The 18,135-nt window shown below is 44.5% G+C and overlaps 1 protein-coding gene across 2 annotated transcripts in view; it reads left to right on the plus strand.

The window, feature by feature from the left end:
• LOC144754727 (dimethylaniline monooxygenase [N-oxide-forming] 2-like) overlaps nucleotides 1–18,135 on the plus strand; it is a 400,207-nt gene that overhangs the window by 61,068 nt on the left and 321,004 nt on the right. Inside the window, exon 1 of one of the 2 annotated variants that reach the window (XM_078642897.1) lies at nucleotides 13,381–13,696. The exons of the other annotated variant lie outside the window; for it this stretch is intronic. The gene's annotated coding sequence lies outside the window, so the exon portion shown is untranslated. Of the gene's footprint in view, nucleotides 1–13,380; nucleotides 13,697–18,135 lie in introns of those variants that run through there. 2 annotated transcript variants of the gene reach the window in all.

An 18,135-nucleotide genomic window follows, 5' to 3' on the forward strand; every position in this document is an offset into this window, starting at 1 on the left:
ACTATGGAAGGAATTGGTTGCAAGAAATTGTTTTTGGAGCCGGAGGCCATGACCAACTTGAACAAAACTTTGGTCAAAAAACTTTTTACTGCCTGGACAACCGCCAGAAGGGCCCACGCTGAAACCGGGAAAATATATGTTGTTGCCCATGGTCCCCTAAAAACAACGCCTGGAATGGAACCATACCTAGCGGTGATGCAAAATGCGCAGGAAAGGTTTTATATGACTAGGTTTCGACTTAATCTCCTTCATCACCTACTGGCTATTCCTGCAGGATTCACACGCTCGGTAGAGTTGAAGGGTACCTGCGGCTGCGACACTAGGTCTCCGCAGGATACCCTTCACTTTGTTTTACTATGCCCTTTTTATTCAGACCCGAGACGGAAGTTTTTAGTAAGGATCTTGAAAAACAAAAGACTGAGACATGCTAAAGCAGCCCTCCTTTTTTTGCAAAAAGCCTCAGACCCATATACTTTGTTATTTATAATGAGTTTTATCAAGGTGGCCATGAAATTAAGGAACACCAGGGAAATATCGGCCGACATTAATTTACAAACTGAATCAATGTTTGTATAAAATTCCCAATGATCCACTGTTCCTTTTCATCCCTTTTTAGATCTATTTTTATTGCTCTTAATATGTCATTTTTAACATGCTTTTTAAACACTGTATGTATGTATTTTCATGTTCTTTAATGGTATCTTTCCAAGTACCGAATAAAGATATTTGAATTGAAAAATTGAAAAAGTGTTAATGATTGCTATCTTCAAGGAATTAAAAAAAGAGAGGAGAATGCACAAAATGTCAGGAGAAGGGGTGTCTATCATTTTATACTGCATCCCATATGTGTACCAACCCACGGTCATAGACCCCCTGAGGGTCTCCCCCTGGGCCCCTGGACTGCAGGGATGCTATATGTAGCTTATCCCACTCTATGCAATTCTAGCCTTGACCATATTTCCTGAAAAAGACATAGCTGATGACTATCAATGTATTCTCCCCAGCCGGGAGGTCTATTTTTGCGCTAAGTCCTGCTATATTCCAGGATAAGATCTTAGAGTTCTGGAGAACCTCTGGGCTTGGAGTTTCATGTTGTTGGTGACTCCCTTCCCTTGGTGCTAGCTGCTCGTGGGTTCCTATCCTGGTCAGGGTGTTATCCATATCCCTGCTGATCTTAGTGGGGCCACCAGGATTAGTACAAATTGTAGGGGGGACATGAGTTTTCTCAACTAGCGCATCCCCACTCTTGATTATTCCATAATTGCAGAGCTCAACTGTCTGGTTTGTAGGGGATGAAGGGCTTTTGGATATAGGATTTAGTCAATCAACCAGATCCAAATCTGTTACTCCCTAGGATATTAAACTAGTATATGTGAGTATTGTTGTATATAAGTGACTATATGTGAGAGTGAGAGATTGGAAGAGTTGCTTTATAAATTAGTATGTGTTTTTTATAGGTGATTGCTTAAGAGACTAAGTATGTGTAAGTTTCTGTAGAAGTAAGTGTGGTGGTTTGTGTATAAATGTATATGCAAGTAAATGGATGTTTGATACTTTGTTTGCATGTGTAACTATGTGTGTGAGTAACTCTATGGATGAGTGTCGTGTGTAACAGGATGTATAGGTGTATGAGTACATATGATGAGTGACTACATGTATGAGTGACTGTATAGGACTACTGCTGAATGAGTGGATGTGTGTGCAGATCTTGGAATTACTGAATAGGTGTGCTGTAACTGTTATTGGTGTGTCCATTGTTTTGAAAATGTTAGTTTCTATTTTGGAGTGTGTGTATCACAGCTTATATTAGCGTGAGAGGAGGTCTGCCACTCTATCACAAGGATGATGTCATCAGTGATGTCATTTGAGATGTCATCAGTGATGTCATGAGTGATGTCACTGACCATGTCATGAGTGATGTAATATGTGACGTCATCAGCAGTGCATTGCGGGTGCGCGTGTTATAGTTAGCTGAATCAACTATAACAGGGGAATTTCTATGGTTTTGTACGAGTGAAATGTTCAGCTAACTATAACGTCCCTGAAACCTATAGTTTTTCAGTGAATTTCTAAGGTTTTTTAAATGGTCATTCCTAAGTATGACGTGCCTGAAACCTATGGTTTTTTTCAGTGAATTTCAAAGGTTTTTTAAAAGGCTAATTTCTAACCATAATGTCCCTGAAACTATGTTTGTTTCAGTGAATTTAAAAGGTTTTTTAAATGCCAATTTCTAACTATGCCTACAGAGATAGGACATGTGAAGGAAGAAGAAAAAACGCACAGAAAGAAAAAAAAGAAATGCAGAAAGAAGCAACAGAAGTCCTCAAAGAGGACGAAAAGTGCAGGAAGAAGGAAAACGTGTAGAAAGAACAAACAGAAGAGCAGAAAGAAGCCTTGTTCCAAAATCATCCTGTACCCTCAACTTTTTCAGATGAGTACTGGTGGTAACTGACTCTGACTAACTAGTCCTAGAGCCAGTGCTATGTTAAAAGACACTTAGAATACAGTGAAAACACCTACATACACTAGGGAACACTATTGGTTGGGGTCTCCCAATGATTAGCATGACCTCCTCTGTAAGCCCCTAGTATATTATAGGGCAGGGGAATTAAAACTACCTCTTAAAACACACCACAGGGTGAGTTTGCACACATCACCTCAGGCCCTGTCCCCTCCCTTCCCCACAGTGTAAACGCGCCCTGTGGCCGTTTTAAGTTGGGAGATTAAGTCCCCTTGAATCCTGAGGGTCCCTAAGGTCCAACTAGCCCTCTATGTACCTTCTATAAGCGCCACATAGGTTCGTTGCAGAGAGGTGTAAAAAAGGGCTCGGCCTAGACCACCTCTCTGCAACACAGCACAGTGGTGCTTACTGGAAGCACCTGGTGGGCTAGTTGGCCCCCCTGGAGCCCTCAGGATTGAAGGGGAATTATTTCCTCAACTTAAAATGTGCCATATGGCGTGTTTGCACACGTCACTTCAGGCCCCGTCCCCTCCCTTCACCACTGTGTAAACATGTCCTGTGGCCATTTTAACTTGGGAGATTAAGTCCATTACAATCCTGAGGGTCCCTATCAATCAATCAATCAATGCATTTGTAAAGATCGATACATACCCGTGAGGGTCTCAAGGCGCTGGGGGGGGGTGCTACTGCTCGAAGAGCCAGGTCTTGAGAAGTCTTCGGAACGTGAGGAGTCCTTGGGTCTGTCAGAGGTGGGTCGGGAGGGTGTTCCAGGTCTTGGCAGCGAGGTAGGAGAAGGTTCTGCCACCAGAGGCCTTTCGTTGGATCCGGGGGACGGTGGCGAGGGCGAGGCTTGCGGAGCAGAGCTGGGGTGTGGAAGCTGAGTCTGCTGTTCAGGTAGGCTGGTCCGACATTGTGGAGTGCTTTGTGTGCGTGGGTGAGGAGCTTGAAGGTGATCCTTTTGTCGATGGGGAGCCAGAGTAGGTCTCTCAGGTGGGGGGTGATGTGGCTGTGTCGTGGTACGTCAAGGATCAGTCCGGAAGAGGCGTTTTGGGTGCGTTGGAGGCGTCGCAGGTGCTTGGCCAGGATTCCTGCATAGAGTGCGTTGCCGTAGTCTAGCCTGCTGCTGACGAGCGCCTGTGTCACCGTTCTTCTTGTTTCGCTCGGGATCCACTTGTAGATGCTGCGTAGCATGCGGAGGGTGTTGTAGCAGGAAGTGGAGACGGCGTTGACCTGTTTTGACATGGATAGGGAGGAGTCGAGGACGAATCCTAGGTTACGTGCGTGGTCGATCGGTGTCGGTGCTGTTCCCTGCGAGGTTGGCCACCAAGAGTCATCCCAGGTGGAGGGGTGGACCCGAGGATGAGGACCTCCGTCTTGTCCGAGTTCAGTTTCAGATGGCTGCTCCTCATCCAGTCGGCGACGGCCTTCATTCCCTCGTGTAGGTTGGCCTTGGTGGTGTGCGGGTCCTTGGTGAGGGAGAGGATAAACTGGGTGTCGTCGGCGTAGGAGATGATGTTGAAGTCGTGCTGGCGGGCCACTTGTGCGAGGGGGGCCATGTAGATGTTGAACAGCGTCGGGCTGAGGGATGAGCCCTGTGGGACGCCGCAGATGATGTCGGTGGCTTCGGAACGGTAGGGAGGGAGGTGGACTCTCTGGGTTCTGCCGGAGAGGAAGGACGTGATCCAGTCGAGGGCTTTTTCTTGGATACTGGCTTCTTGGAGGCGTATTTTTAGGGTGGGGTGGCAGACCTTGTCGAAGGCGACTGACAGGTCCAGGAGGATGAGGGCTGATGTTTCGCTGTTGTCCAGTTGGCGCCTGATGTCATCTGTGGTGGCGATGAGGGCTGTCTCGGTGCTGTGGTTTCTTCTAACTCAGGACTGGGACGGGTCCAGGATGTTGTTGTCTTCAAGGTGGTGGGTCAGTTATGCGTTGACGATTTTCTCAATGACCTTCGCTGGGAACGGGAGCAGGGAGATGGGCCGGAAGTTCTTGAGGTCCTTGGGGTCCGCCTTGTTTTTTTTTAGGAGGGCGTTGATTTCAGCATGCTTCCAACTTTCTGGGAATGTTGCTGTTTCGGAGGAGATGTTGATGACCTTCCGTAGTTGGGGTGCGATGGTTGTGTCTGCTTTGATGAAGACGTGGTGTGGGCATGGGTCTGTCGGTGATCCTGAGTGGATGGAGTTCATGATCTTGCATGTCTTGTCTTCGTTGATGTTGGTCCAGGAGGTCAGGTGGTTGGTGCGGGTGGTGTTTGCAGGGGTGAGGTCTGGCGTGGTCCGGGTAGTCGTAGTGTTGAAGCTGTTGTGGATCTCTGCGATCTTCCGGTGGAAGAAAGTAGCCAGGGAGTCGCACTTGTGAGGGTGGGACGTTGTTGGCGTTGGCGTTGGCGTTGGGGTTGGAGAGTTACTTCAAGATGCAGAAGAGCTCTTTGCTGTCGTGTGCGTTGTTTTCCAGGCGGTCTTTGAAGGAGGATCTTTTGGCCAGTCTGATGAGGTGGTGATGTCTGGGGGTGATGTCTGGGGGTGACGTATTGTGGGCTGCGTGGCGCCATTTCTTCTCCAGATTCCGGCATGCACGTTTGGAGGTCTGGAGCTCGTCGGTGAACCAGGTGGCTTTCTTGCTGGCGTGGTTGATGGGGGGTCTCTTGTGTGGTGCGAGGGTGTTGATCCACTGCCTGAAGTTGCGGTCTGTGGGGTCTGTTGGTGGGGTCTGGGCGAGGCTGGTAGGCAGCTGATCTTTGGTTACTTTGCTTCAGTAGCAACGGGGCGGCAGTTGGGTGCGGTGGTGCGTGGTTGGTTTCTTGAAGGTGAAGTGGATGCAGCAGTGGTCGGTCCAGTGGAGTTCGGTGGTGTGGTTGAAGGTGACATGGGTGCTTGTGGAGAGGATGGGGTCCAATGTGTGGCCGGCGGCATGGGTGGGTGCGGTGACGAGCTGACTGAGGCCGAGGTTGGCGAGGTTGGCGATCAGGGTGGTGGAGTTGGCATCGTTGTTGTTCTCGAGGTGGAAGTTTAGGTCCCCGAGGAGGATGTAGTCCGTGGAGACGAGTGCGTGGTGCTGGCGAGGTTGGCGATGGAATCGCTGAAAGGTGCCCTGGGTCCAGGGGATCTGTAGACGAGTGTTCCTCTGAGAGGGGTGTTGGGGTCGGTGTGGATTCGGGAGTGCAGGTGTTCGGCGGTCTTGAGGGTGTCGTCTGCGTGGGTGGCGACCCCCAGGGTGGATTTGTGGACGATGGCTATTCCTCCTCCGATTCCATTGGCACGGTCCCTTCGGGTGATCTTGTAGCAGTCCGGGATGGTTATGGCGATGTCGGGCGCCGAGGAGTCATTCCACCAGGTCTCGGTCAGGAAGGCAACGTCTGGGTTGGCGGTGTCGAGCAGGTCCCAAAGCTCGACGGCGTGCTTGCGTGCGGAGCGTGTGTTGAGGAGTATGCAGTGGAGGTGGTTGGGTCCAGTCCTCGTAGGTTTGGTGGCTTTGTTGCAGGTGAAGCTGCAGGTGCCGCAGGAGAAGGGTCCATGGGTCTGTTTCGGGGCAGCCTGGAGGCAGCGGAGGTCTCTGTCGGGGTTGAGTGTGAGGAGGGTGCTAGTATCGGAGTTTGGCGGCGTGGTGTTCGCGGGGTCCAGGGGGTCTGGCGCTGGGCGCAGTCCAGGCGCGGACAGGCGCAGATGGGTCACGGAGCTGCGTTGCAGACTGTTGTAAAAAGGGGCATGGCCTCTGAACACCTGTCTGCAACGCAGCTCCCTGGTGCATACTGGAGATACCTCTTGGGCTAGTTGGCCCTCATGGACCCTCAGTATTGAAAGATAATTAATTCCCCAACTTACAACTCGTCACAGGCGTGTTTGCACAATGGGGAACGAAGGGGGCGTGTCCTGAGGTGACATGTATGCAAACACGCCCTGTGGTCCCTGAGGGCCAACTAGCCCACCAGGTACCTCCAGTATGCGCCAGAGAGCTGCGTTGCAGAGAGGTGTTCAGAGGCCACGGCCCTTTTTATAACACTCCGCAGCTCCGTGGCGCTTACTGGACGCACCTGGTGGGCTAGTTGGCCCTCAGGGACCCTCGGGATTGACGAGGAATTAATTCCCTAACTTAAACCATGCCACAGGGTGTGTTTGCACACATGTCAACTCAGTCCCTGCCCCTTCCCTTCACCACTTTGCAAAAGCGCCCCGTGGCGCGTTTTAAGTTGGAGGATTAACTCCCCTTGAATCCAGAGGGTCCATGGGGTTCAACTAGCCCAACAGCTACCTTCACTAAGCGCTACAGAGCTGCTTTGCAGAGAGGTGTAAAAAGATGCGTGTCCTCCGAACACCTCTATGCAATGCAGCCCCCTGGCGCATACTGGAGGTTACTGGTGGGCTAGTTGGCCCCCAGGTACCCCCAGTATTCAAGGGAAATTTGTTCCCCATCTGCAAATGCGCCAGGGGCGCGTTTGAAGAGTGAAGAAAGGAGGGGGTGTGGCCACCGGCGCAAAGCCGTCTTTTTTTTTTAAGAAGGGGGGCTACACCCTTCTTTTTCTATTTCTTTGGCCCTGGGGACCCCATTCCCCAAGGCCTGCCCCCTAATGTTTTTGAAAAAATGAAAGAATGTGGAAGGGGGCCACGTGGCCCCCATCCCAAGGCCTTAATCGGCCACGGGGACCCCATCCCCCAGGGCATGGCCTTTTTATTTTTATTTTAATTGTTTTGGAGGGGGCTGCGTTGCAGTTGGAGCATTAACAATGCTCCAACTGCGAGTCCACAGCAAAACTGAATTTCAAAAAATGCTTTCATCCCTGGGGGCCCTGTCACTAATACTAGAGGGTCAGTGTCTTCCTACCCTGCCCCTCTTTCTTTATTTGTTATGTTTTTTGGGGGACTCGGGTTTAAATGCAGACGTGGTTCAGCAGTATGCCTTGCTCAGTGCTTAAAAATGTATGGGCATAATACACAACATCACGCTCATTAAAACGATGAAATCTCCATTCTCATTGGTGAATTCAAATTGAGAACGAGTGATAAAACACTGCCTTAATGTTCTTTCATTGTAGACTGCTGTGAAGATAAAACAGTAAATATCCTGATGCTTGTAGTTCATACCAATGATGTCCAGAAATTCCTAATGTTTTTAATGAATCACCAACAGGCATATGCATCAAAGTAAATACCGGTCGCAAATGGGCAGATTCTCAGAATCTGCCCCTTTGCGACTGGTATTTTTGCATTTGGGATGCATCATCCCAAATGCAAAAATCGCAATTTAAGGAATCTCTAAATTGAGATTACTTAAATTGCGATTGCATTTCAGGAATCCCAAATTGAGATTCCTTAAATGCAATGCATGAAAGTAAAAAAAATAGCAAATTCGCTAATAGTAGAAGCAAATTACCATGATGTTGAACTTCATGGTAATTTGCTAAAACTTTGAAAAAAGCACTTTCGTGCATTTTTCAAAGTTAAATGTTGCGCACACACATGCCCTTAGGGCATGTGTGTGTGCAACATATGTGCAGATATCAATTTCAGGGGTGCAACAGGGTGTCATTTTGACATCCTTGCACCCTTGAAATTGCATGAGCAATTTACGAGTACCTACTGGTACTCGCAAATTGCTCATGCAATCTCCAATTCATTCCTATGGGCCTGTAGGCCCATAGGAATGAATGGGACAGCATTCCTTAATTGCAACTAGCAATTTGCGAGTAGCAATTATGGAATGTTTAGGAATCGCTATTTTGATAGCGATTCCTACATGCATAGGCTTTTGCTATTCCTAAATAGCGATTCCTTAAAAATCGTTATTTAGGAATAGCAAAAGGCTACGTTGATGCATCTGCCAACAAATGTTGAAATTAAATTAGGATTTCTCAATCCAACTCTTACCCGGAGCTATATTGGCGCTGAACCAGGCTGTAAGACAGACTTTGGTTAAGAAGTTAAGAGAAAGCGGGCTAATTGGTGTATAGCCAGGTTTTCTTTATTTTTCTTGAATTCCAGTACATATGTTTTATTCTTGAGTTCTGTGCTTACATAAACAGCTTGTTCCAATATTTCACAGTCTCGTTGTCCTCCGTAGCGCAGTACGTGGCAAACACCTCCTCGAGCCGCTGGATATTATCAAGATAAATCCTCAAGCTGCAGTCAAATTACCACATGCCTTGAATTTGTATAATTCACAATCTTTCCAATTGGTGGGGGAACCTCTTCATAAATTACTGCTCTGTCCTAGCAGAGGTGGCTGCTACCCATTAGCAACAGTGGGGTGGGGTGGGAGGGGAATAGGTAAAAAGAAATCATTTACCGACTGGTCGGCCACCCCCTTGCCTATGTCCTCTTCCTGGCTTTTTGGGGAGAAAGGGAGCAGGAAGCATCAAGGCTCCCTGCAGCCAATCACTACTATGCAATGCAGCACTGTGATGGGTCTGAGCGTTCCGACAGGGCACTCTGCCAGGGGTTGGAGGGGTGGGCATGTTCTCCATGCAGGCTGTAATGTAGCCTGCATGGAGAACACGTTATGTGCGTATGACTGTTTTGGGTGGACGGAGAGGGCCGGCCAAGCACTCATGCTCACATAGGGAGTGCAAACCACTCCCCCTCCCCGCCGCTCAAAGACACAGCAACGGGGAAAACTAAAATGATAATTACCTCTGGTTATTATCATTTTCTTTTTTTACACTGCAAAAAGCTGGGTCCCACCTATGGCTTCTGAACTCTTAGGCAGGTGCTTTCATGATTGTGAGTTTGGGACTCACGTTTCATATGCCAAGCTCCAACAAATTAGGTAGCACTCAAGGGGTTTGCAGAGTTCATACATTTAATAAATGCAGACGCATTCCAACAGCATGTCCTCCTCAGTGCTTAAAAATGTATGTGCACAACACACAATACGAGTGACAAAGGACTGCCTTAATGTTCTTTCATTGCAGACTGCTGTGTAGATAAAGCAGTAAGTATGCTGGTACTTGTAGTTCATACCGACTTAAATGTCCATTAATTCCTAATGTTTTTAATAAACCACTAAATGTTGTTACATACACAGCTTGTAACAACGTTTCACAGTCTCTTTGTCCTCTGCAGCGCTGTGCGTGGCAAACCCCTGGTTGAGCCGCATGATGTTATCAAGATACATCTGCAATCACATAATTACATAATACATAATTCCAAAGGGGCCTGATTATGTATCAGTGCAGACACGACGGGCAGAATATGTGAAACTTCCAGTCTTTAAATGATTTGGGTAAATGTCACACCTTTTAGTTAAACTGTAAATGACATGATAACTCAATTTGTGACGCCATCCAACTCGACTCAATCCAACCTTGTGACTGGTCCGACCACCACATTATCACATTCTTCATCAATGAGCATGAGACACTTTACCCAGCCCAATCCACCAAACCCAAGGTCTGGAAAAGAGACCTGAAGAACCTCAATCCTATCTCCGCTCCCTCTCCCAGCTAAAATGATAATTACCTCTGGTTATTATCATTTTCTTTTTTTACACTGCAAAAAGCTGGGTCCCACATATGGCTTCTGAACTCCTAGGCAGGTGCTTTCATGATTGTGAGTTTGGGACTCACGTTTCATATGCCAAGCTCCAACAAATTAGGTAGCACTCAAGGGGTTTGCAGAGTTCATACATTTAATAAATGCAGACGCATTCCAACAGCATGTCCTCCTCAGTGCTTAAACATGTAAGTGCATAACACACAATACAAGTGACAAAGGACTGCCTTAATGTTCTTTCATTGCAGACTGCCGTGTAGATAAAGCAGTAAGTATGCTGGTACTTGTAGTTCATACCGACTTAAATGTCCATTAATTCCTAATGTTTTTAATAAACCACTAAATGTTGTTACATACACAGCTTGTAACAACGTTTCACAGTCTCTTTGTCCTCCGCAGCGCTGTGCGTGGCAAACCCCTGGTTGAGCCGCATGATGTTATCAAGATACATCTGCAATCACATAATTACATAATACATAATTCCAAAGGGGCCTGATTATGTATCAGTGCAGACACGACGGGCAGAATATGTGAAACTTCCAGTCTTTAAAAGATTTGGGTAAATGTCACACCTTTTAGTTAAACTATAAATGACATGATAACTCAATTTGTGACGCCATCCAACTCGACTCAATCCAACCTTGTGACTGGTCCAACCACCACATTATCACATTCTTCATCAATGAGCATGAGAAACTTTACCCAGCCCAATCCACCAAACCCAAGGTCTGGAAAAGAGACCTGAAGAACCTCAATCCTATCTCTGCTCCCTCTCCCAGCTACAATCTACTCATATCCCCCACCGGCAACGACGACATCCAGGCTCTCACCGATCCCTACCTCAACTCAATGGCTACGATAGTCAACGAAGTTGCCCCCCTTCAGCTAAAGAGAGTCTCCTCCAAAAGCTCAAAACCTTGGTTCGACGGTCTGCCTAACAATGATAGATGAGACATGAGACTAGCAGAATGTAACCGGAGATCTGCCCCATCAGCTATGCATCTCACTACTCTGAGGAAAAAAAGAAATGCTTCTTTCAGGAAAATCAAAAGATCGAAAGCAGACTTCTTTAGCCATCAACTAAACCAAGCAAAAAACCAACCAAAAAAACTATTCGATTAAATCAAAACTTAATCCAAAGATGAACCACAGCGAACACATAACACAACCAGCACGCTACCATCCTGTGAAGAATTCGCTACATTCTTCAATCTAAAAACAGATAACATCAAGAAGGATCTCTTCGCTGACCTAAACCTATACTCCAACCCCATCTGTAAAACACCCATCACACTAAAAACAATGCTACTTGGGCATCTTTTGATACCTACACGGAAGAATCCATAGGCAAGATCCTTAGTACCCTGAAGCCCTCCAATCACCTCTCGGACCCTCTACCTGCAAACGCCGTAAAGGACCTCACCCATGGCTTCTCCCACTCTGGAGCAAAATCATTAATAGCTCTCTCCAACAAGGATCTATCCCGGACTCCCTCAAAGTTGGACAAGTGTCGCCTATACTAAAGAAACCCACAGCTGACCCTACTGACCTCAATAACTATCGCCCCATCTCCAACATCCCTACCTTAGCCAAACTGTTAGAGAAATGTGTCCACCTCCAACTGACAAAACACATCGATCATTCATGCATCTAATGTGCAATTCCACATGTATGCGGTTGATACCCAACTCTACCTCTCAAACTACAATCCCCTGAAGACCTCAAACTACTCAACTCTACACTTAAGGACACACAGACCTGGATGGCTGAGAACCATCTCAATCATAATGCTCTAAAAACAGAATTCCTCTTAATTGCACCCCCTTCCAAAATTCCCATCGCCAAGGATTGGCTGAAACACCTCACTGCATTCAACGTCTAACATACCATTGTAGACTCAGCTAAATCCTTAGGTATCACCCTCGACTCCAATCTGAATATGCAATGACATATCAGTAATGCAACCAAGGGAGCAATTTTCCAAATCAATACCTTGAGGAAACTGAAACCCTTCCTCCCAGCCAACGATTTCAGAACTGCAGTCCAAGTGCTAGTGATCCCTCGGATTGACTACGGAAGTACCGTCCTCTGTGGCCTCCCCCTTTCAACAACTGCTCCATTAAGAGCCTCTTTCAATGCTGCAGCAAGGCTCATAACTGGATCAAAAAAAAGCTCTCACATCTCTCCTGACCTAAAATCGCTGAATTGGCTTCCGTTAGAAGCTAGAATACATATGAAAATCGCCTGCATTACTCACAAGGCTTTAGACCACAGCTCGCCTAGTTACATTGCCCAGGAATTGACAATCTATGGAGGCTCAAGAGCCACAAGAAGCGCAGAAACTCTCCTTTTGAAACCGCAAAGATTCCACAAGAAAGAAACATACAAACACTCCTTCTCAGGGATGGCCCCCAGGATCTGGAATGCCCTCCCCCTAGAAACCAGACTTATCTCATACACTGCATCCTTCAAAAAAGAAGTCAAAGCGATCCTCCTGGCTAAATTCACATGAACATAAACTCTGCAAACTCTGTTCGCCTGTTTGTCTCCCCCTTGTATTACTCTGTCTGCATCATCTACCCTGCACAAATTGCCTTATGTAATTCTCCCTCCTATTGCCCTCTTTTCATATGTATGTGAAGCGCTCTGATATCTGTTAAGGATCTAGTTCGCGCTATACAAAACTCTGAAAATAAATAAATAAATAAATAAATAATTGGTCAATAATAAAAATATTGAATGTAAAGGAAATGTTAATTCATGAGCTCATGTACTATTATGACCTCTATAGAAGGTATGCATATGACTGAGGGGCAGCACAATGGTTGCTTAAACAGAGCATAAAACTCTAGGCATGAAGGCACCCCTCAATAAACGACTGCCTAAAAATATTTGTCAAGAAACACAGATAAAGAGAAAAAACGCAGTTTCCGTTTTTAAAATGTGGAATACATTATTTCACGTGCTGAGACACCTAATGAAAATGTTGTGTGTATGACCTCTTCCATTTCGACGGTTTATCGTGGGCATAATTTGGAGAGAAAGTAAAGGTTTTACGACTCCCATATCAATAAAAAGTAACTCAATTGAAGAAATCATTAAATGAATGCATTAGTAAGTTATCCAGAAGAAAGATGCAGTTACACACTTTATTGAGCAACAGAACCCCTATTCAGAGCAAAAAAAATGAGAAAAAGGGTTAATATTAATTGAAGGTGCCGCCCATGTTTACAAAGAGAAGCAATCCAGCCTTACAAAATGTTTAATGAAAGGACTGCCCTGCCCGCAGGCTCCATTCACGCTTATTACCTCGTGTGAACTGGCTTTAAGCCATGGTAACTAAGCGCTTTTACTCTACCTTTTAAGCATTTACTTGTTCACCTAATGCCATTTGGACACATATCTGACAAAAAACGCATTTAGAATGTGTCATGCACCAAAAGGCTAACCCTGCTTCCAATTTGATTAGGTGGGGCAGTGACGCACTGAAATGTACTTCGTCAAAGCCCAGAATGTGTCAGCTCTGTTCTAACGTAGGATTTCTGGAGTCAATTTTCTGCTTTCAAACCCAGCCAACGTTTATTGGCCATCCTATCGCCAGACTGCATGATTTTCCGATGTCAACTCAAATGGAAAACAACAATGTTGGGACAGTGAATTCAGTCTTTGGTAGACCTGTGCGCTCTGCGGAGGCAAGGCTGTTGTTGGAATTGGACTAAATAGACGGAGAATTGGTTCAAGAGCGGTGACAGTGAGTACCATCCTTCCATAATTGTTACTCTTGTTTATCTGATCTCTTCACCTGGGCATCGTCTGTTGTGCAGCAGAATAGTTCGCGTTTCTGTTCACCGTATCCCGAGCCAGGCTGGTGAGTGAGTCTCCTTGGGAGCTATCTCCTACAAGGAATTCTACAATGTATTTCAACAAATGCTTGACTTGCAGTGTAATTAGAATATAATGTATGTGTTAAATAATCCAGCCTTTACCAGCATGTACCTTAAGTATACTCCCTGGCCTTTCACCTGGCAAGTGCACTATATGAACGCCTTAATAACTCTGTAGAGTAGAAATATTTCAATTAAATGCACAGAGCTTTTCACGCCTCTGGACAGGAGAAGGTTGGTAGAGGAGAACCTCAATCTGAATTGTGCAGTGAAAAGTTAATTGTTTGAAGAATATATATGAACTACAAAATAAATGCAGAAAAGTTTCTCAAGTAAATTGTTTGAACATATAAAAAGGTACTAGTGTTAATGTAGCAACAGGTCGCAAGTCTCCCTAGTGTGTATCTAACTGGAAGTGGTTAAAAGTATTTGCTCCGATTGCCTTATTAGATTTGGGTGGGAACCAACTTTTTCTTGGAAAAATCATTCCCCTCAAGTGAGTTTTTCTCTGTGAAAGTTAAGTCAAACTGTTATACACAACCCCTATTACCTTTACACAAATTTAGATTTTGTCAATTATAACATATTAACCAATACATGAAACTTTATTTAATATACCTGCTAGTTATATAGAAGACGTTAAAAAAAGTTGGAATTTGTTGTGAAATGTGCAAATTGACTTTTTAGCTTTCAATTGGTAAACAGGTATATGTTATTGACTGCCTTTTGCAGCCAATTAAAAGTAACTAAAGTTTGCCTAAATCATTCAAACAGAATTAATGATATTAATGATTGTTTGCTAAATGTGTAAATTCATTTTTAAAAATGAAAGCCAATTATTTTTAACATTTTAAAACAGTGGACATAGGTTGATAAGATGCTTACATTTTAACCGTGCTCTTTATTATGAACTGTCATAGGTGGATAAACAGAAAAATGGGTACTGGTAACTGTTTATCATCATGTCTTAAAAGTTTAAAACATATTGTGGAGAACATGAACTGCTTGAATTGTGTTGTACTTGTTTTTTAATTGTGCTTCTATGGCTTTGTGAGGCCGAAATAAAGACATTCTTGACTTGACTTGACATATAAATATTATTTCATTAAAAAAAGTTGGAAATTACAGACCTGTAAACGACTTAAAATATATTCATTTTCAAAGATCTTGGCGTGTAAAGTTGTGGGAATAAGCCTTGAGAGCACATTTTTAATTTTCGCAAGAATTCAGAGTTGGGTTTTACTTTTTTTTGCACAACATTACTTACCTATTACAACTTCCAATGCTAACATTAGCCATTTGTTTCAATATTTGCAAAGAAAAGGTATAGAAATCCACTTGCAAGCATTTTCTTCATATACAATTTTTTTTTAATTGTGGGTCTGATTCAGAAATGGGTTTCGGGTCCCTCTACATCTATTTTAGTGAAAATGTGCAAATGGCGGATTTACAAATTGCTCCCTGTTCCTAAAAACAAGTAATTTTAGTACACACATTTCATTTATTTATTCTGAACAGATAATATAAAAGCAAGAAACGTAGTCAGTTTCCCTTTTCCCTAGAAATACTACTCACTTTTTAGGTCTGGCATTAACCTTTTAATTTTAAAATTATTTGCATTATTTACTTGCATAAAGAGGCTTTGAGCCACCTCCCTTCATCTTTTGGTGTTCTCGTGTGTCATTCACATTTTCTACCCATTACAGCATACAGCCTGGGGCAATGGGTTAGCTTACTTCAGTCACTGTCTAAATCCACTTTCAGTGACTGCATTGAGCCCCTTCACAAGGAGTACATCCACACAGAAGGTAGTTCCCTTTAGTGCCATTGTTTTTGATTTTACTTTATTATTACTTTAATGTTGCTTCTGTTTGTAGAGCCTGCTGTGATAGGAGAATGCTTTCTACCAGATGAGAGCCTAGGGCACATTCCAGCTGTACCAGTTCCTGTCTACTGCCAATGCTGTAGTAAATTCCCTTTGAAGTGGCTTGTTTGTCTTTTCTTTCACTGAATATAAGCTCATGAGAGTGTTCTATCTTTGCAATGCTGCCTCTCTGTCATGTCCACCTTTCTTTCTTTCTTTCTTTCTTTCTTTCTTTCTTTCTTTCTTTCTTTCTTTCTTTCTTTCTTTCTTTCTTTCTTTCTTTCTTTCTTTCTTTCTTTCTTTCCCAAAGGCAAGAGGCTGGCAACCAAAGTGAGTCTGTGTTAGACAAGACCTTTTGATTTCACCAACATTGTGTTTATAATATAGTTACCAATAAAGTTTTCAGCCAGATTTTGTCTGTTAGTCTGTGACTTTGTCATTCACATTTTTCACCCACTCCAACATGCATAAAGGGGCAGTTTGTCAGCCCACTTCAGCCATTGGCTGTCTTCACCATGAGTTTACAAACACCATGACAAGAAAAACATTAATTGGCAAAAGGCCAGACCTATTGGCTTTGTCATTACTTCTTATTTAGGGGGTCGCAAGAAAAAAAGTAAAAGACTTTCCTTAGAAGGTCTCCCCCTTTCATTGTAAATTGTACTCACTTTACATGTAAGGGAGTCTCAGGAGCAAAGGTAAAAGCAGGAAAAGTAAACACTTTTCCCTCGTGGATGTCCCCTTCTTCCTGGAAAATATACTCACTTCTTATTGACGTAGCTCCAAGCAGAACATCTGTTTGTATGCTTTTCTTCAAAGCACAGGTTATAATAAAATAAAAAAGAGACACGTTTAACTTGTCTCCATTTGATAGACAAGACCTGGACCATTTCATGCTTTCCAAATTTCAGCATGTAAGTGATCTACTTACATTTAATCTAACATGGTGTCATTGGCTATCCTTAATATCTGACATGGATCGCCCCCTTGTGGACTGAAGTTAGAAAGACCACTTGGGAACAATCCATTGGCTTTGATCAGTGGGTTGGATTTACTAAATAGATGTACAGTGAAAAATTGGACTTATACTTGTATCAGTGTAGTTTTCAGTAATTAACTATTTCTGATAACTTTCTGGAATAGAACGTCCACAGGTATTAGGGACAGATGTTGAATAGAACAAACTGAGTTTGTGGAAAAAGGTGAGGTCAGTGTGTGGGACAAGTGACCTTTATTTGAAGATGCAACTTTAGGCCTCATTACAATGTCGGTGGAGTTTCCTCTGCCCGACATCGTCTAGTTCAAGAGACCGACCGACACACGGTCGGCGATCTTGACTGATTGGTTATGATGTGACCGAACACTGTTCGGTCACATGCCAATACTTTACAATGGGACATGTATTCTGGCTGGAATACATGCTCCCATTGTAAAATATGAGGTGCAGTTCATCCCTGCACCAGTGACAGGCACCTCAAGGTGCCTGCCACGGGTGCAGGGATCAACAAGAGGGTACCTCTCGGCCTCCTACCAGAGGCCATGCACCCATGGTGGCCCCCAAAGTTGAGTTCCGACAGCCTTTCTGTGTTGGAAAGGCACACACAGAAAGGCTGGTGAAATCCGATATCATAATCCCTCGGGTAGAAAGAGCCGCTCTTGGGATAACTGCTCCATTCCGACTGGCAGATGGACTCTCTGAGCCCATCGGAAGCCCATTGGAATGACCGATCGGATTCCTTTCAGACTGCCTCCATCGTAATGGCGTGGTTGGAAAGGAATCCAACCAGCATATTACGATACGGTCGGAAAGGCTCTGACCTATAGTTGGATCCTTTTCCAACTGCATCGTAATTGGCACTTAAGTATGTATAAAATGTTTTTTCCATTTAGTGAACCATACTGGTAAGAACAGATGCAGAGAGAAGCACCTGATTCACGAGATATACATAGGGAATCAGAACAGAGAGGTTTGTGAGTGGGATAAGCATACTGTCAGAACTGACTTTCACCTTTATAGTATACATGCATCTTCTTCAACTGTTGTCAGTGTTGCATAATAGTGCATAGGCTTAGCCTTGACCTATGTTTTTGCATTACACTGACTCATACCTAAGATCAACATTAGTTGGACAGATATTTGATGTTCAGTGCTGTCAGGTCACTCCATGATGGCACTGGGCAGGAGGCCATGCTTCAAGCATTGGGATGATCCAGTAAAAGATGCCACAATATACCTCAAAAACCAATCATCAGAGCAACATTCTAGATTCCCCATTGTTGGCTGATAAGGTGTTTAGGTTCAGCTTGACATCACAGCTATCACTTGACCTTATGTGATCATCAAAAATAGAGCTTCAAGAAGCAGTACTTAGAAGAGCAATGGATCCACTCACCTGTTAATTACCTCGAGAACAGCGATGCATTTGGCGTTTGTTGTGTTTG

Source organism: Lissotriton helveticus, chromosome 1_1, assembly GCF_964261635.1.
Source record: "Lissotriton helveticus chromosome 1_1, aLisHel1.1, whole genome shotgun sequence".
NCBI classification, from domain to species: Eukaryota; Metazoa; Chordata; class Amphibia; order Caudata; family Salamandridae; genus Lissotriton; species Lissotriton helveticus.